This window comes from Bombus terrestris, chromosome 8 (assembly GCF_910591885.1).
Source record: "Bombus terrestris chromosome 8, iyBomTerr1.2, whole genome shotgun sequence".
NCBI lineage: Eukaryota > Metazoa > Arthropoda > Insecta > Hymenoptera > Apidae > Bombus > Bombus terrestris.
The window spans coordinates 5,873,610-5,887,696 of NC_063276.1; the positions used below are offsets into that span (position 1 = coordinate 5,873,610).

At 39.0% G+C, this 14,087-nt stretch overlaps 1 protein-coding gene and 1 non-coding gene across 2 annotated transcripts in view; one reads left to right on the plus strand and one right to left on the minus strand.

Moving 5' to 3' along the window:
• LOC100648283 (aryl hydrocarbon receptor protein 1) overlaps window positions 1-14,087 on the plus strand; it is a 159,787-nt gene that overhangs the window by 22,538 nt on the left and 123,162 nt on the right. The gene's annotated exons all lie outside the window — the stretch shown is intronic.
• On the minus strand, window positions 4,167-4,238 carry TRNAD-GUC. Its single transcript has one exon. It is a non-coding gene; the product is annotated as a tRNA-Asp (tRNA).

Sequence of the window (14,087 nt, forward strand, 5' to 3'; positions counted from 1 at the left end):
TTCCTCACGACATATTTTCTCTTCTATGTTTTCTGGACAAACTTTTCTGTGTCTAATAAACCTTGATTTCGTGGAACCTTGGAAGTCACTAAATTGTCTGATTAGTTGCATAAAAAATTTTCTTTCGATTGCATCAAACGTGTATGTATTTTTAAATAAAATTGCATAAAGAAGTCTTTTGTCGTATTTGATTAAATTGACAGAGAATAGAGGCGAAATGGAAAATTCGAACAAAAGAATGTTTCCGGGCTTTAAAAACGTGCATTTCAAATGACATTAAATGCAAATAAAAATGTTACTTATCGTAGGCACTTGATTAAATTTAATAGAGAATAGAAACGAAATTGCAAATGTTTTTAGAGAATAAAGTGTATGTTGATTACACGTAATTAAGTTGGCTGTAGAAGATTAAGATCGTTGGTTAAATGTTATTTTTGTAATAAATTCTGCTGGAATGTGGCCGGACGTTTGGTGCAACGACACTTATGCTTTATGCGTTCGATACGACGGTGCTTTTCATTAAATCGATATGCTGCATTGCGCACGTTGTTACACGATTCTGTGCTCTTTATATTATACACAATTATTACACGTCGTTGTATCACTGAGAGCTGCTATACGTGGTTACGTATGTTTGCAGTCCTCTTATGACACATTGTCACGAAACATGCGAACCGTTACCATTGTTTGTTGCATCGTTCCTTTTATTCGTCTTCCTCGCGGCTGATTCGGTTTTGAAAAATTGCGTTAAGATTACTTATGTCCTCCCCCGCGATTTCTTTACTCTTGCTTTCTTATTAAACGCACCTCGTCATATATCTCTTCGTTTGGAAGAAAAAAAAAACAAAAATAAAAGTCAGACGTGAAATATCGCGAAATATTGAACGAAATAACGTTAATTACGTAAATCTTTCGACGTTTAAGCAAACGTATAATATAAATATTCAAAGAAATAATAACCCTTATGCAAATTTTCCAACCAAGAGATCCAAGAAGAAGCAAATAAAAGCTGAAAAAATATTGCTGGAAGCGGAATAAAAATTGCGCCAATTTCTCAATGAAAAAGTCCAACCAGAAGATACAAATTAAAGGTCGGCTAAAGAATTCCACGAATGTGAATAAAAATGTATTCGAGTCTTTCTACTATCTGTCGCAATATAACTCTTAATAATCGAATTTAATTTCCTTGAACTTATCGGGCAGTGAGCCGTGAGTCGAGTTGGCAAAAACGATTCTCACGTTGCATTTTGTGGACGCGGGCGCGAGCGCGCTCTTGTCCGCGGTTTGTTGGCGCCTTACGGTGGAACAGTTTTGGAATTAACCCATTAGCGCTAATGAGGGAATCTGAAGTCAATTAAGCACGCCGTGATAATATGGGACCGATAAGCGAGAAACCGATGAATATGCAAACTATCGTGCGGCCACCTGCCACATGCCTTTTCTTAGAGGCCGCGGCCGAGAAACGCGCGTGCACACACGCAGAGGCGTCGAATTTTCACGGAATTGGTATTATACATATCGAACGAGATGCGAGAGTACACAGATTGTGACATCGTGATAACTTTTTCTCTTTGTGCCTGTAATTTATCTCTGTTACCTTTCGATCGACCGACGAGAGTGCTTGTTTCAACGAATCATCTTAATAACGAGATGATAGGAAATATATAGCGGTGGACGAGATTAGTGTTTTTATGTATGATGTTGCTACCTTTTATATTAGATAATTTTTATCGTGGAATTTTTCCGCGGCTCTAACTTATCTCCGTTATTTTTTGATGAACCGAAGGTGCCTTGTTTTAACATATTACCCTAACGACAAGGAGGCAGAATGTATAGCGGTGGACGAATCTGAGTTGTGAACAGGAAAAGGTTAATTATATTCATTCGCGTATGCTGTATTTAGTTGTGCAATATATTTCAATTCAGCAAATTTCATTATTAAGTAACTAAAGAATCATGTTAAGGAGTCATTTATGAATACAGAAGTGTTACGTTTTAATTAGATGTAGATAACATTAAAAAGGAAAAAAAGAACTTATAATTCAGTTCCGTTATGTAAATGTCGGATTTTTTGTTGCAGGTAAGTGGTCACAAATTTCCTCGCATAGAATTCTTGCCGGTAAGTCGGGTAAGCTTATTTAGTTATTTTACAACTGTCACGTTTAGTGTTAATATTTACATGTTTCAACATACTGCGCGAGTACACGGTTGATTTATACATTAAGTTTTTCCCTCTGTCGATAACGTTCAATCTCTCTATTCGAATTCGATGATTTACGTACACCGCACTCGAGAAATATATAAATATTTATCCCGAAAGATAACGATATTATATTTCACCAGATGGAGATAAATTCCAACGGAATTGAAATATCAAATTAAGATAGAGATAATCGTAGAATTTGCACAAACCCGTTCAACAAGGAGAACGAGTTGCCATAGTATCGCGCTTTTTCTTGACAGTCAGCGAGATTAATCTACTAACACGACACGCATTTTGATTTTCTCGTTTTTTTAAAAACATTGCGAGTACCCGCGTGATATTTGACATCAGCGAATTTAAAGAGTCGTATTGAAAGATCATTTTTAATACATATCCTCATATAATTTCGGCGAGTTACGATTTAATGATTATTAAAATACAGAGAGACACAAAAGTATTCGTATAGTTTGGCCTGTTGTAGAAACGAAAAGAGGAACAGTTTCTATATTATCGAATAACGAAAAAGACCGAGAAAACATAGAAACAGATTTCGTTGACTTATACTTGAATATTTTTAATATTGGAAATATTTCTCATTTTATTTCTACCGAAAGAATTCTCTTCTTGTTTACGTGTATCCTACCGAATACTTCTGCCTTTAATCGTATCTATTCAGTTTTAAGCAACACGCAAAACACGCCCGACCCGATAATTGCAAGGAATTCGTCACAGAGCAGCGGCAAAAATTTTCATAATTTTCTGACGGCCGTAAAACTCGCCCGGTTTTTCTCTCCAACGATTCTAGCCAAACAGAAATATTTATTCCACGAAGATATGGAAATGAACTTGGCGGCGAATTTATTTCCGGCCGCGTCAGCACGCGCCGCCCGTTTTTGCCACCAAAATTCGCCCGCTTCCGTGGAAAATTCGCTTCGTTTTTCTCATCCAGGCCGCCATTAACGGCACGTGAGAGGATTTTTTGGCCGTTTTGCCACCAAACGAGACCGCGATTTTTCGTGACGAAGCACACACAAAGGGGGGAGAAGCAGAGCGCTGGACAATCGTGAGGAATCGTTTCGTGACGCTTGCCGATTTGTCTTGCGACTATTAGCGCCGCATCGGAATTTCGCTGATTGTTTGGGTAATTAGCGAAACACGCGGCCCTCGAGAACGATGGTACCGTATCACGATGCTCGATGACGCGAACACACTGATTCGATTGCTTCGCTTTTTATAGTTCGCTGGTTTCCAGCACGATTTTCAACCGTGAAATGAGTTGCGTTAGGAATTAATTGCGGTGGCTAATTGGATTTTTGTTTGGTGAAATTCATTCATGTGAAAGGAATAACGAGGCTAAATGGAAATCTTATTCGATTGTTGGGCTGCTTTGCTGTTTAGAATTGGAGCTTTGGAATTAGGCAACACTGTGATTTATGGTCGGTTGATAAGAATCTTCATTGATGAGTAGTTTCTCTTATTCGCTGAATTACTCACTTTACTATTTGTTATTGTAGTATTTCTAGTCATCGTCGGTGTTGTTTAGTCCTTTTTAATTGAAGTTACAACGATCGTTCATCGATGCAATTTACAAAAGTTTAATGATCTTGTACAATATTCTATTACACTTCGATTTCGCTATACCATTGCATACGAGACCAAGATATTCCGATAATCTGATATTCACTCTTTTCTATTCGCCGTCACGAGAAAGAACGACCTTGTTATGAAAATCCAAGAGCCTCGTTGCCAGATCAATGTGGCCAAACTCCTTTGTTCTCTGCCTGTTATTCTATGCCTCTGTACATAGCATATACATATAGGATACTTTGGTCTGACATATTTTTTGGTAAGACGCGCGGTTTAATATAAACAGAATCATTCGATAATTTTCGTAAATACTTTATTTTTGCGTCAGTATACGTAAGTAGCTAAAAATATAATTTTATGGATGAAAAAAAAATTCCTCCCCGGCGGGGAATCGAACCCCGGTCTCCCGCGTGACAGGCGGGGATACTGACCACTATACTACCGAGGACCTGTTGTAACGTAGTATTCTAGTACCATAGAAAAGCCAAAAATTCAATGAAAATCTTACTTTATATTTTTGTATTTTAATATAAAACATATTGATATAATATTTTTCATTCAACAACTAAAAATTGTGTTTTTAAGATTAATATATGTTACGATCATGGAAGAAGTATAATCTATTATTTTAATACATCACGTGCAAATGATACAAATTTTCGCCAACCATTTCTATCAAAGCATTGCTATAGATTTGTCTCGTTTGTTTCTTTCGACCGAATAATATATTTTAAAAAGGAAAGACGAGGTTCATTCTTAAGCGAACGTGCCCTCGTAGCGTTTAGTCGATTCGTTACGCACTATCTCTTCACTAAACACACAAATTGCTAAAGTATCGATAAGCAACCACTAATACCTTACCAGTTACCAAGAGTCTATACCTACAAACAAATATGTAATTTAGAAAGTTCAACGTATACAAAACTTACGTCCAAATGAAACTTCTCTGTTTAAATTTTGCTTAGACAAGATTTGTTTTTTTCTTCTTTTTTCTCTAAAATCGAGATATCCATAATCGACCATAAATATCCATAAATATACGTTACTTAAAAGCAAATAATTCGTTTAGTCGATATATTATCAACGATATTATTGATAACATGTATGTCTATGTAGAAACAACTAATTTAGAGATTTCAATGTTTACACGACCTAAGTAGCTTGAATGGACGTTTTTGTTTAAATTTCACTTGGAAAACGAGGAATGCTCAGGCGTCTTCTCTTCTTCTTCTTCTACCGATGAATTCGCGAGGAAACGTATACACTGCTGGAAGCATTGTAAAAGTAAACAGAAACGTGCAAGTTTTTCTCACGAGAGGAGGCCGCATGAAAAGAAGACGTGGCCGGAGGAAGGCAAACTGCAGAATGCGATTAGGGTAGAGTCAGAGTCATTCATGGGTCTCGTTACGAGACGTCTGCAAATCACTCGTCAAGGGTCATGTCGTAAATTACATGTCGTCTCATGGCCCGAGGACTGGACTCTGCGCCACACGTGTCCTTTTCCGACACTGGAAACAGTCTTTTCTCAACGAAGAAAACGTTGAGCTGTCCTAATCGCTCCTTTTCTTTCCATACATAGGAACACTTTGGACAAATCTTCAAATCTTAAGAACTCATGCGATTTAACGAGCTTAAAAGAACCGAGGTAAAGAAGATGCACGATAGAGAAGCAGAGAAGGGAGTTTGTTTCTCAAGAAGGTCAACTGTACTTCTTTGAATGCAAATGATGAATACGCAAACACTAGTGCGTACGCTGTACAAGCAAGTTTGTTAAACGATATCTCGAAATGCGTTTTACGTCTGGTATTGTTATAATTAGATCGAGGACTTTGATGCATTTTTCTATTTTCATGAATCTGATTAAAGGAAATGGAATTTAAATCGAAATTTGCATATTTTATTGCATATTTTATTGTACACATTGTGCGCAATTTTGCTCGTTCAAATTTCCCATAAAGACATAAAAATCCGCGATCTAACTATATAATAGCCAGAAACAGTGAACTAGTTGTTCAAGGAATTTTAAAATTTCAATCATTTGAGGTATTATTATGATAATATTACAACTTAATCATTAAGTATATAAATGCTACATTACGTTGTCTTCAGATTCCATTAACTGTTTCTAAAAATTACAATATTAATTCTCAACGAACACGTTTTCGGACATAGCAAAACACGCCAGAGTAACGAATGGAAAACTAATTTACGAGGGACGAGGATTGCAATTAACTCGAGGCCACTGGCCAAGCCAGGTTCTTGTCTCTTTCGTTTTATTTTATATCGCACCTTTTACCACATTTTTGTCGTTTTCGGACGGAATCGGCGAATTCGTCGCTGCACCGGGGATCGGCAACTGGCATCAAGAAAACAGTACTCCTTATTAATCGTCGAGATGTTTATCACTGTTTAACGAAGGGGTCCTCAGAGTAATTAGGTTGCATCGTGGGGAAACGGGAAGTAACGAGGCACCTGCGTGTTTCCAGTTTCGCGTTAAAATGTTTCGGCGAAATAAATTGGCAGATTAATAGTAAACGATATTTTCGTTACTCTCTTCCGAGTTATCCTCCACTTTCTTTTTCTTTTTTTTCGTTTACAGTAGAACTTCGTTTATGACAACATTTTCGAAGATTCAGAGATGTCATTATATAATACAGCGATGAGTTTCTCATGAAGATAATATATTAACAAATAGATATCAGATCGATGTATGTACAGTTGCTTTGATCAAGTTTCTTGAAATTTTTGCCAATCGAAGGAACCGTTGCAATAAGAAGGCAACTTCGATTATTCTTCTATTTGATATTATTATATAATTTATAATTTATAGTCTCAACAATCAGATTCCTTTTATTTTTAACTACTTTATATTTAGATATTTCTTCCTATTTATAAAACGACGTTAAAATAAAATAAGCCGCAGAAATATGTTATGTTTTCTTTTTTTTTATAATCTTCGTTATGCTCCAGGGTATCAGTTTACTACGAAATATTTCCTGGTTTGTTTTCGGAAATTCGGTCGTTTTTTGTCGATTCGAGAAGTTGTAATTCAGAATTGTTCGAGAATCATCCTTTCAAGGAAAATTTAGTTGACAAAAGTTTCTCAGGGTTGTATAGACTCTAGCATAGAGCGTAGGGGCGAACGTGCAACGGCAAACACGACCGATTGTTTGCAGACTTGTGCAAACGCGTTTGCGAAAACGCAAGTACCGCCCAATAGGCGGAGAAACAGCGGTGTTCGGTGGGTCGACGGCACGAAAACTTGTTCATTTTTTCCGAAAGATCACGCTAGCCACGCCATATGTTCGCTGGGCTGTTAGCTTTGCTTTTGACGGTGCCTCCGTTCCGCGTCATCTGTCCACTAAAACTTGCGAAATGTCCGGCCTGTTCTATAAAATATCGTTTTGCAAACTTATAAACGCTATCCACTTTGAAGTACACATATACCGATTCAAAGGTGGAATTATCCGTTACTGTTAATTTTTTCTAAACCTAATTTTCAATTTATCATCGTGCTGTGTATTTGTAGCGACAGTTGCCTTTATCCATACGATAACATCGTGTTTTATCCATTTTAGTCATCTCTGTAATATATCTTCTTAATAATTTAAGTGAGAATACGTCTAACTGAGCAAGTATTTTATAGATGTTTTCTTCATGTAGGTTTAATATTAGATATCTTCGCACGTCGGTGTCAATTTTTATCCTTAAAAATATTTCTAGATTTGATGAAGCTCATTGTTAAATTATGTGCAAAAATCAGTATTTTCCAATACATCTTCTCGGAACAGATTTGCCTTAGGTGACTTGAAATTGTTATACTGGTCTAATAACAGTATTCGTTTCCTTGAATTCCTTCGTGTAACAGAATGAGTAGAGCAGATTAGATTCGGCTTTTAAACCTTTCCACTTTTCATATTGATTTAATACCAGTATTCGTTTTCACGAGCTTCTTTATACGAGAAAACGAAGCAGTTTCGCTTGAATTATGTTTTCTAAATTTACATGTAGCCTCAATATTGATATTAACTTTCTCGGATTTCTTCGTGTAACAAAATGAAACGGTTTTGAGGTTCGATAGGGTTAATGGGGAGGGTCGGTTCTTTTTTTAATAAAAATTTATGCGACCGCGCTTTTCATCCGACCGAACACCGCTATACACGCGATGGAGCACGGGCTGCTTATTACGTGAGTTAAAATGTGCCAGGCGCTGATAAAGCGTTTTAAATGCAATCATTAATTTCGCGTCGCTGTTACCGCAATTAGAATTTGCATTTTATAAATATGCAGCCATGCCCCGCGTCTTTTCCTATGTTTACGGGCGCCCCCTTCTATCCTATTCCAATTGGCGCCAGTTCTTTTTCTTTCCGTCGATTACACGTAAGTCCCGTACAGATTTTGCTCTGTTGGCTTCTAACGAGCCTAATGCTTGCGAGCTCTATAGTTGCCTACGTTGTTATTACATAGCAAACAAGGAACAATGAAAATACAAAAAGCTACGATAACGAGTGGAGAAGGGGGTTTATTTCTTTTAACTGAAGGTTCTAGATTTTTAATTCTATTTCCGTAGAGATTCCTATCGAATAGGAAAGTTACCTCAATCGATACGCCAAGTAGCAAGAAGTAATTTTATTCCTCAGTCTTCGATTTTTAACATTTCTTAGAATATTATCAGTATCTTGGAATGGCCGGTTCTCAACATCATTCTCACGATTGTTTTCTCTCTCGTGTTCATATTGCATCGATTAATAAACATTGTTGGTTACGTCGTGAATCTTCCTTCTTTTAATTCCGATCCAAATTCGATTTCATTCTCACTTACGAATCCTTGGTATGGATTCGCTTATTTTCTTTTATGCGTAATGGGACCAAAAAAGTGAAACCTAAATGGAGAATTGCTTTATTGCAACAGGTAGAGAATCTACGTAGAAAATTGTTTCATTGCAACAGGTACCTATACCTAGTGTTTTAGACACATTATATACTTTTGCGTATTATGTGCAGTGTAAGCCTTTGCGTTCCTCGACACAACCACAAATGCATAAAAATTCGTGGTCTAATAACGATTGGAAACCTGGCTGCAATTTGAAACTTCTGCGACGAGGAAGAAGAACAAATTACCCAGGAACCATTTGAGGAAAATCAAGGACGCGTATTTGTTTGACGCTCCTTGTTGGCCAGGCGAGAGGATCGAAAGAGAAAGAGAGAGTTGGACGATATGAAGGGGAAGATTAGGGGCAAGAGGGAACTAAAAGTTGGGCCGAGCAATCAGCGCCACGCGTAATGCGTATCATTGGCCGGTCCTCGTAAACACGAGAGCAAAAAACAATTATTAAGGGAAGATTGAAGAGAACGGCAGCCAAGAGGGTGCAGAGCGAACGAGGATCCTTAGCACGAATCCCACGGTTGTACCGTGCCGTCTGCCTGTTGACTGTCGTTGCCATCGCGCGATTTACTGTACCTCGTCGGCGAATCTGATCGAGGGATAACCGTAAATTGCGAGAAGCTTCAACCAACGATGTGCTAATGACATTTTTTGACATTTAGCCTTTCGTTCAGTCGTTTACGTGTTGCAAGATAAGCGAAGAACACTGACAATCTCCTTACATGGTAATAATAATATGGTGTCTGGTCTCAATGAAGATATTTACACAACTGTTCTGTACATATTATGCATGTTATTTAAAACTTACTGAAATTTGATTAGCGTTGCAACGAAACACGACTGTCATGATTATATTGGTCGAATTTTAAGCGAGCCATTGCGCAACTACCTCGCTAATGATTTTGGTATCGATGTCACGTTAACGTTTCCTTATTTCTATAATCAAATTTTAACCTAAATCGAACCTCTCGTTTCAAAACATACCGCTAAACAGGTAAATTAACAACCTCGCAGCTCAACTACCTCAAGATCAACACGATTCCGCAAATTGACCGGCAAGAACGTGGCGCCAACGGGACAATTCAGTTCGCACCGGTAATTCGGTCGTTTGCAGAGAGCTAACAGCTTCATAGAAGGTTCCCCGAGCCACCAAGTCCCAGTTACCGGGCGAAATGGCCGGGTCAGAGGAGGAGTTACGCGAAACTGCGTAAGTAAGAGGTAATCGGTAAACAAGCAGCGGTTAGTTTTACGGGATGGAGCGAACTACAATGCAGAAGAAAGTCTCGTTTCTTACTGGAGGTTTTACCGTGTTTACCTTTCCGCTGTCGACGACCCGATTGCAGATCGGATTCGATGGGTTACGAACTCGTTTCGAACGATCTCGTGGCGATTCGTGGAAACAACGAACCGCTCGTAATCGTTTCTTCTCTCGCAGCTAGTCTACCACCAATTTTTTACGTGCTCTTTCTTTGGTAGATTTCCGGATAAAGAGGAATTCATTGCCAGTTTTTCTTTTAACGAGACCCGCCTGGGAGTTGTTCCTGCCTCGGGCTTTCGCACGCTTTGTTTGTCTCACCTCGAAGAGAAACGGCGCCATAAACTCGGTCCATAGTTCTGTTAACGCTCGTCACCGTTATCAGTGCCATTAGAGGAAATCTTGAAACCGAGCTTCGTGATTAAGAGCGGATCTCGACGATGTAGGAGTGAGAGTTCTGTGCGAATGGATGAAAGAGTCTTGAGAGCTTCTCGAGAGTCCTAGAACAGTTAAGAGAGAATCATGTGAAAATTATTATTTTTTTTCCTTATTCCTAAATATCATTTTATCCGTTCCTTTTTTATTAAAGGTTCAGTCTATTGATATATGATTCTTTCTTCGATCAAAAAATCACTGTTTTTCACCTTTTGTTCGGCTCATCCAAAATGAATATGAAAAATGCTAGACAGCAGTAAAAAATTTCATGAATCTTTAGTCCAATACTTTCCTTGTTCGGATCGAATTGTGAAACAGTTCTTATCGACTCGTCGAACAGAATGATGTAACTTAGGAGTACGTAAGTCGGGATATGACGATACAAAAGAGGAATTCCTCGCACTGTACGAATTGATAGATCGACGTTGGCCGTGGCCCTTAAATGTCGACGTAAAATCCACCGGATCAATAATCCCGATTCGTCTCGGTTCATTTTCTGTTTTTAATTATACGTAGGTTAGCCAGGGTTAACCCCATTAAGCCTCGCGATGCCCCAAGAAGCTACCGTGATTTTTATTTCTGTTTCTGTTCCACCAAAGATCCCATTATGCTCGTTTGCGTTAAATATTTTCGTGCGTGCCGCCAACACCGGCACAGGAAGTTGCCCCCAACCCCTAACCTCGTCCGCCCCCTGTGTTTTTTTTCGATCGTAGACCCACGCACGATCAATTATTCGCGCGCAAATAGAACCTCTTGCACGCGTTCTATTAAGAGTTAAGAGTCGATGAAGCAATTAGCTTGGAACTCTGACCAACTCTTCTTTCCTCCTTCTCTTTGCCATTTTTCTCATTTAGTCAAAGTGAATATAGATAATTAGGTATTTATTTAATTTCGATCTCACGGTCAGGAAATAGACTTAGATTACACGTATGATACCGTATACTTACTCAATCGTATCGAATGTAGTCGCACTTACTCATCCCACACTTTCACGCTCTCACGCCTATTTACGTCTAAACTTAGCGCCATCTAAACCTACAATTATAATTAAAGACCACAAAAGAATCTACTATTGCCACGGCGTTATCTCCTTAAGTTGCTTTGCTATCGTTTTTATTTCTCTTCTCTCACTTTTCCTTTCTTTAATTGCTCTAGTAACAGCGAATACATTTATCTGATAAAATGTAAATATATGTATATGCACAGAGATTGGACGAAATAATGGAAACATGTGATATATGTATATGCGTATGCATAATATGTATGTGGCATATAAGTGTTTTCATTATTTGGTCCAATCGTTATGTTTCTATGTATATATTTGGAATCACAATATAAAACAAAGTCTAACCTCAACGTAACAGAAAATTAGGAAGGCAATCGGTCTGAATCGACGTTCTTATTTCACTGACGCGTACGTTACGTCGTTTCGATTACTTACAACTGTCAGAATACAACCTTATACAATTTTCCATTTCATTACTTAATTAGCAATTAGTATCCGACATATTTACGTCTTTCTCGGCTACTCTGTGACGAATTAATAATAATAATCGAGTCGCATGGACTGCGCTGGAACGAAATTAATAACGATTGCGTACGAGTTTAATTATACATCTTCGATAATATTTCTAGTAAGATGATTCCTCTTAACGATTTCATTAAAGAAATGCCGTCAGTTCATACGCTTGTGCTCTTTCAAGTTTCGTTAATGTGAAATTTGAAGAAACGCGATTTCGTCGGGCCTGATCGATTAAAAATGCTCGTTGCTTCGAACTAACCGGGCTAAGAGAAGTGGAAAGAGGCGAAGGAAAGCGAAAGGAGGAGGAACAGTTTCGAGCTCCCAAGGAATCGGAGGCAAGGGAGCCGGTATTCAGATAATATGCTAATTTCTTGACAGGTAAGTAAAGCACGTAGCAGATTAGCCCCATACTAACCTCACAATTCAGTCGAATCGGTAATGGTTATGGCCGTTAATGGCTACGTATTTCAAGTCGAGCGACGATCGTTTTACTATACACCGCTCGCCTCTCCTCTTTGTTTGTACTCAGTCGACGATAGGTAATGCCTCTTCGGTAGATATTCCATCCTACTAATTCGGTATGCAGTTTCGTCTGTTATCTTGCCCTCCACCGAAATCTCATTTTCAAACGGGAGGCGAGAGGATCGGGCCAACGTTGGCGAACTTTCGAGCCGTGCAACCTCTCCAGATCGTGTCCAGCTGGAGGCTGAATCCTTTCTTTTCTCAATGTTCACGTCTGCTAAATCAATATCGATGTGGTCAAAAATTACTGCTCTTATACCAATCCCCAGTCGAAAGGGACGAAGAGAGAGATCTTACGTTTTCTTTCATGCCACGAAGAACTACAAAGATTGAGTATCGGAATTCATGATCTTGTTACGAGCATCCGACAGTTACAGGGCGAAACGTCCAAGTTAAGCTGCAACGCGATAAGAAAGTAGGGAGACGGATGGTCTGAACCGGTATTCTTACTCTACTGACGCATATGTTGCGTCGTCTCCATTATTTGAAGCTTCCAAATAAAATTCTCCATTTTATTACTCAGATCCATAACGAGTATTCGACATACCCAAAAAATTTGACTTACTCTCACGAACGTATTTACCACGAGGAAATGGTACAGATAATCTCAAGTTTCAAGCTGGATCTTGGAGAACAATATAAAGTTTGTTAACGTAATGGATAATTGATCGTTTGAATACTTTTGTGATCTCTGGGAAACACGTCACTCGTAATCGTTATACATATTCTCGGACTTGTTTCAAATTTTATCAACGCAATCACGACGATCGTACCTCGTTACGATGCACGACTCGACACAACGCTATTTTATTGGCAAGCAGCGTCTACAAATGTTCGGATACTTTCGCGAGCCTGCGTCGATTTATCCAGAAACGTTGGAAGCAATTTTTGAATTGCACGTACGACGAACAAAGCACCGTGAAGAAGAAATGAAGAAAACGGAGCTCGTAGAAATGCTTAAGAGGAAAGATCAAAGGTCGCGTTTTCTACTGAAAGAAGTCGCGATATCGAGCATAAAGGATCGGCCGTATTGGTGGCAAGGGCCGTGAAAGCGTTCCGATATTAATTAAACGGCGGCCAAACGAAAACGCTCGTTCGGAAGAAGCATGAAACGAAGCGAGGAAATTAAACGGGGCCCCGTTCTGCGCACTGGGCCGGTCCCAGCAACACAACGACCGCGAAAGGTCGGTGTATCCGAAGCCAGTGACTTTCTACCAATGATGCCGGGGCGGATTGTTCCTCTTCGTAGCCTGGCATGGACGCACAACAATTATTATTATATCATCCGAGTGTCAAGAGGGTCAAGCGTGCCGCGACTACGTATAGGCATAATATCGAAGCTTATAGAGAACGCCACGTTTCTCCGCCCCCTGTACGCCTCGATACGTAATTATCCGGCTGACTGGCTCCGCCAGATATTTATGGGATCGAGAGCGAAAGATCGAAATCGATTCGTGGCCCCGCGCACTGGGTAGCACCCATCTGCTCCCTCGATCTGTCTCCTCTTCGGTCCATTGTCTTTGCAACTTTTAGAGAACATCTTTTCGTTTTGAAAGAAAAATCTTTGAAGACGTTGTGATATAGTTGGTGAATAACTGTTTCGAGAATCTCGTAAGAAACTGGAGTCTGTCGTTTGTGGTCGTATGTCCAAATGAACACGATATTGTGTTTCTTTCGA